This window comes from Pan troglodytes, chromosome 23, assembly GCF_028858775.2.
Source record: "Pan troglodytes isolate AG18354 chromosome 23, NHGRI_mPanTro3-v2.0_pri, whole genome shotgun sequence".
In the NCBI taxonomy this organism is placed as follows: Eukaryota; Metazoa; Chordata; class Mammalia; order Primates; family Hominidae; genus Pan; species Pan troglodytes.
In genome coordinates this window covers 24,711,981-24,718,624 of record NC_086016.1, presented here as the reverse complement: position 1 = coordinate 24,718,624, position 6,644 = coordinate 24,711,981, and positions in this window count along the sequence as shown.

Here is a 6,644-nt window from a genome sequence, read left to right as displayed (position 1 = left end):
CATAATAACCACTTCTGAGACCATAGCGTATGCCACATACATTGCTGAGTGTTTTACAAGCATGACCTCAAGAAGACTTTCATCATATAAAAAAGGAAGATGAGGAATCCTATGCTCAAGGCCTGATCTTTACTATGGAATTAATATTGAGCGGTTAATTGTTTTTCCCCAAGTCCCCAGACAGCAGTGAGTGGAGTCAGGATTCCACCCAGGAGATGACCTCAGAGCCTGAACTTCCAGCCCCTCCCTGCCCCACCTCCTGCACCCTGCTCCATCTCCTCCTCCTCCCGCATCCAAGGTCTTTGGGGTCCCTTTTGTTTTCATTTGCTAGTGCTACCTTAATGAGATACCAAAGACCTGCTGGCCTAAAGAGCAGACACTTATTTTCTCACAGTTCTGAAGCTGGGGAGTCAAGATGAAAGTGTTTATAGGTTTGGTTTTCACTGAGGCCTCTCTCCTTGGCTTGCGGGTCGCTACCTCCTTGCTGAGTCCTCACACGGTCTTTCCTCTGCATGCTCATCTCGAGTGTCTCATTTTTGTGTGTGCAAATTTTCTCTTCTCACGAGAACACCAGTCAGATTCGATAAGAACCCACCCTCATGACTTCATTTTCACTTAATCACCTCTTTAAAGATTCTCTCCAAATTCAGTCACACATCGTGCATTAGAGCTTCATTGTATGAACTCTGGGGGACACAATTCAGCCAAGAACTCTCCAACCTATGGACCCAAAAACTCATGTATTTTTCACTTGTAAAGCACATTCACTCCATCCCAACAACCCAAATCCTGAACTAACTCAGCACCAACTCTAAGACCAAACTCTCATTTAGGTATAATCCAACTCAAGTGTGGGTGTTTCTCCAGGATGATTCCTCCTGAGGGTTTAAAGGATAACAGCTTTAGGGGGTTTCACCTCCTCTCTCCTGTTGTCATCTGGGTCTTCAGAAAAGTCAAAGCTCCCACTTTATTTGCTATGATTGGAAGAGAAGAGTGAGTCAGCATCAGCGACATCTGTGAGTTAGATGTGGGGAAGTCACAACTGTCCACTCTTGAAATAATTTAAATACCCATTAATTGAATTTATTAATCATTAGTCATGGGATATCTTTGCCACTGTTTGAAAAAAAAAAAAACAGAGCTGATACAGATAATAGAACAAAAAATATCACAAGTTAAGTTGTTCTAAGGGCAGAAATGTCCCTATTAAGAAAGATAAATCACAGACAGAAATAGTCAAAAGAAAACTCATCTCACATGCATATTAACCTACTATTTCCAATGTTAACATTAAGCATCCACATTTGATATGCAAATAGAGACTCTCCTAATGGTTATACAAAAGTGCATTATGTTTTGTGTTTCATATTGACATTCCCTTTAGGTTCCCTCCTTGGGTGAGGGTGATCTTTGACTGTGGTGAAGAAGGGTGTTCCATGAGATGTTCTCTTATACCTGAATATATATATAGACATATAGAAGAGGGTAATTTACAGCATAAACATAGTTCCACCAAAAAGGTCCTGTTCTTTTCCTGGCAACTTTCATTGGGGTCTTTATCGTTTAACATCTCAAGCTCTTTTCCTTATCCCATTGTTAAATTCTGAGTTTTAGAATTTTTGTGGATTATAAAAATAATGAATGCATTAAAACTTAAACTATGTTTTTATTTGTCATCCTCAGAACCTCTATGGTCTCTTGTGGTTTTGGCTTCAGTCAAATGCTGATATTAGGACCCTTTTCTCTGAGCCTGCTGCAGTGGTTATTCCAGCTTTGGTACAAGCTTCCTTGCCCACTTGCTCCTCCCCCTCTCTCTGATTTTCCACCTTGGGGAGTGTATTCCTGATATACTGTCACACTCCCAAAAATCACAGTAAAAGGACGGACACAAAAGTTATGAGTTTATGACACAGGGCTATCACAGATAGACCCAAAATCCATCCAAAAAATAAGAAAAGTGTGTTCTTATCTAGAGAGAAATCTCAGGCCACTATAGGCGGTGAAATACAGTGTTACCCACAAAAAGATCTCCACCTAAAATATATGCTGGTGAAATTTTTAAACTTCAAATGACCCTACAAAACAGGGACCATTAAACCACATCCTGTGGCCACCCCTGGCCTGCCACCTGTTTTGTGTGGTCCCAGAGCTGAGAGTGGTTTTTATAGCTTTAAACGGTTACGTTGTAACTGGAGTTATAAGTTCCCTCATAATATGGTCAAAGTTGACTCTTGGCCCACAGGGGCTAAAACCCTCCTTACCTGGCCATTTTAGAAAAAAGCTTACTAAATCCTAAAATATAAGAGCCCTGAAATGTTTGAGAAAATGTTCAACCTCAAGCAGAATAGGAGAAATCCAAAATAACACTGTTACAAGACAACAAAATTTTAATCTACCATGTTGGCAAAAACCCAAACTTTCAACAGCATACTCACGTCAAAGATTTATGGCTGGCACTGTAAATTAGTACAACCCCCCCGTGAATAGGAATCTGAGAATAATCAGTGAAAATTACAAACGTACTTCTTTTTGACCCAACAATTCAACTTCTAGAGATTTATTCTATGGTAATCTTCATAGGTGAACCCCAAGGAATCTGAATAGGGATGTTCATTGCAGAATTATTGTAAGATCAAACTCTTGGTGACAACTCTGGGCTAGTTGGTTAAAATACGTGTGATGGTCTTTGACATGGGCATCAGCACAGGGGCCTTACACTTTCTTAGTTGACACCAGAGATGCCTTTTGTCTAGGGCAATGTTTTCCCCAGTACTGAGGCAAAGCTCTTCTCACTGGTAAATCTCACCCACTTTAACTCGGGCCTTTCTTCATGGAGTGGAGGAACAGGCACTATTCTGATTGTGTATGTGTGTGCACATGGATGTGTGTGTGAGCTCTATGGAGTGTTTCCTCAAATGTCTTTGAATGGTTATTTTCTCTATCACAGAAGGTTTCCTCCCATGCACATGCTCATCGGTGCTCATGAATATCTGCAGACTCCAGAGTGCGCTCCCTGTGCAGCTCTCTCCTCTTTGATCCTCTTTCTTCTAGACAGTATTTGGTTTGTTTGTTAATTTGTGAACTCCCTGCAATCCTACTCTGAGAGGGAGAATTCATTGCAATAGGGTTTCAGGAAATTTTGTCAGAAAGAAAATTGTGAGAGGCATGACTGGGAATGTGTTACACCGGAGCGCTCAGCAAGAGACACTTCGTGGTTATTTTAAATGAAAACATGGCATTAAAATCTAGGGACCAGGCAGGCATTGCACCTGAACCACACTGTGAAGGGGGAACATCAATGGGAGAGCAGTTCTCTGTAGCTCAGTGGCATTTTCCAGTGGGGAACAGCTGTGACAAGTCACGGTCTCCCACACAGCCTTGTTTGGATGCTGGATGCATGAGTCCTGAAAATAGCACCTAGATGGAGACACACTGCAATGGGCACTGGCCATGATTCTTCAGATCAGGATACCATGAGAGTGGGGGCTGGAGCATCTCAATAAAACACGGGTAACTCAGAGGAATAACCCAGGGCATTTGGGCCACAGAGTAGCGGCACTGCCCTAGGTTCAGTCACCACACGAGGAAATACTGGGACCATCACCACTCAATAGATGTCTCCCACTGACTGTACTTCCATTCAAGTCATTTTTCTCCAAGTCACACTCCAGCCCAGAAAACACCAGGACCTACTGGACCTGCCAATCCCGAATTTATTATTGACCCACCTTCTGTAGGGCCTCCGTAGAGATCTGGAAGGAAGGAGGCCTCAGAGTCTCTGATCTGGGTGTACTGGGCCAGACCTGTTCGTGGCTTTGTCCACAGTCCTCCTGGGGCTGGAGGAAGAAGGTGACACAGATGGCAAGGGGTTTGTGTCTCATTTCTCCATCTGCCTGTGTCACTGTGGGATTGTTGTCAGCCGCAGAGTAACAGTAATAGTCAGCCTCATCCTCAACCTGGGCCCCGCTGATGGTCAAGGTGACTGTGGTCCCTGAGCTGGAGCCGGAGAATCGCTCAGGGATCCCTGAGGGCCGCTCACTGTCTTTATAAATCACCAGCACAGGGGCCTGGCCTGGCTTCTGCTGGAACCACCGAGCATAATTTTTTGCCAGTACATCTCCAGAGCAGGTGATCCTGGCTGTCTGTCCCGGAGACACTGACACTGAGGATGGCTGTGTCAGCTCATAGGAGGCCACAGAGACTGCAAGAAAAGACAGAAGAGGGGGCTTGAGAACAAAGGACGCATTGCCAGGAATCCCCCCCAGAGGCAGTGGCAGGGCTTTGCTCAGGATTCAGGTCAGACTCAACTTGGGGTCTGTGGAGACTGAGCCTAGGGGCAGCACCTGTGCAGAGAGCGAGGAGGGGGAGCAGGAGAGGGATCCAGGCCATGGTGAGACATTCAGAGCTCTGCCTCCTGAGCCTACAGCACAGCTGGGCTCCCCAGGCCTCTCTTATTCCCTCTTCAGCTTTTGGGGGCAGTCAGTGTTTGGTGTTTATGCAAATTTACATCCTCTGCGACTCCTCCTGGAGAGATGTCACTCAAACCAGTTGTGAGGGCAGCACAGGCAACAGGAGGAAGAAGCAGAGTCTCAGATTAGAAAATCAGCTGCAGCCTTCAAGCCCTGTGATCACAGTCACCTTTCTGGGAATTAATCTCATGACCACTGTCCCAAACCTCGCTGAGCTGGGGTCTGTCCTGGGCCAGGCTCAGCAGAGCTGTGGACCTTCCAGGAGGTTGGCCATGGGCTGAGCTGGGCTCTGTGGAGAGATCATGATGACACCTGACTCAGGAGCAGGTGGACCAGGGACCCATGATCTTCCTCCTCCTGGTCCCTCAGACTCAGTCCCCTCTTGTTCATTTCATCTAAATGCTGTGCTGTGTCATTAGGACACTTGCTAATTATTTCAGTAGGAACAGTTGGGTCATTTAAGCAACCACACACCCCTGTGGAGTCAACAGGGCCTCTGGTCTCATTTCAGCCATGGTGCTGCTCCTGCTACATCACCCCTCATTGCCACAAGAGATTAGCAATTGGCACCCTCAGCTCGTCTGTTATTTATGTATGTTTTTCTCATCAATGTTTAATGTAAACTTGCAAAAAGCAGCAGAAAACCACACTGGACTGAAAATCTAACTTCAGGCCCCATGGTCTCTGAAGGGGTCCCAGGGTCATGGTCTCTGCACAGCATGTGAGCTCCAGAGGGTGGGTGGTCCCTGGTTACTCTAGCCAGGTTCCTGGTCACTCCAGTCAGATCCCTGGTTAGTGTCCTGTCACTGAGTGTGGACAGCCCCATGGTCAGAGCTGAGGCAGGTGAGAAGCCCTGTCCCTCTGAAGAGTGTCTCCTTAAGGAGGCTGGGGATGCCCCATGAAGGGATCAGGATCCCAAATGCTTCACCCCACCCACCCGAGACTCCCCTGAGCACAGGAGCTGCCCCGAGTCAGAGTCCGCCTGGAGCTGCAAGGTGAGGCAGAAGGAAGTGAGGTATGGTGTATCTGGAAGTGCCCAGGACAGAGGGCTCAGCTCCCCAGGTTGCTGCTGGACTGAGAGGGACAAGGCCCTGAGAGTGGCAGGAGGCTCAGACAGCCATCCTGGGTGAAGAACCCGGGCCCTGGGAGCCACGTCGCCTCACGCTGTGCCCCCTCCTAGAGCACCTCAACCTTGGGACGTCTCCAAAGAAATCCCCTTCCTGAGTAAGCTGCCCCAGTTGACACCTGGTCCCAGCCTCCTCCAGCTGCATTTCCCAGGTGAGGCCTTCACTGTGCCGGGCTTCTCTCAGTGTCCTGGGGTAACACTGTGTGAGTCTGACCCTCAGAGAATGGTCACTGCAGCCTGAGGGAATAGGATGAACTGCACTCACTTTCAGTCTGAAGATCGATTCTTGGACACCTGTTGAACCCCAGGCTGGCCTTCCTCTTTTCCCCAGCTGGGCAGCCCCAGCCTTAATCCTGACTGCTCCTGGCTGCAGCTCTGCTGCCCCCAGCTGGTGGAGGAGACTCAGCCCAGGAGCTTTTTTCTTCCACGTGCCTCCACAGCACCTGTCACCTCAGAAGTTGAGCACCAGACAGTCCAGCCCCATTCTGTGCAGGGTCATCCAATCTGCCCTGCCCAGCCCAGCACAGAGAGTTTGCACACGCAGTGTAGGAAGTTGGGGCTATGGAAGTGTCTCAGGGTTGAAATGCCCTCCTCTAGTGGTTTTGTTCAGTCCAGACTAATTAGAGTGAGTCAACTGAAGCTCTTCTGCAAAGCTTTCAAAGTCCAGAGAGATGCGTGTGCCATACTACAGGGACCCAGGCTTTCTATGTACTTAGGCATCAAACTGGTGCACCTCCCACCCAATAAGAGCAGCTGTGATTCACTGTGATTTCCTGATGTTCCAGGCACTGCAGCTTAGTTGTGAGCTAACATCACCATCATCGGCACCATGAAAACATGAAATTATGTTTATCTTTATTTTAGTCAACACCTCTCAGAGTTTGTACCGAGAGGATTTCTACACTAGCCTAGTCTGCCTTCCTGATGAAGCTGGGACTCTCCTGCTTATTCTCAGCTGGGGACCGCGGTTCCCACCATACAGAAAGCAAGCTCTTTTGAGCCCCTGTCTTGGAATCCCTGCAGAGAAAAGACAAGAAGTTCCACGTCTG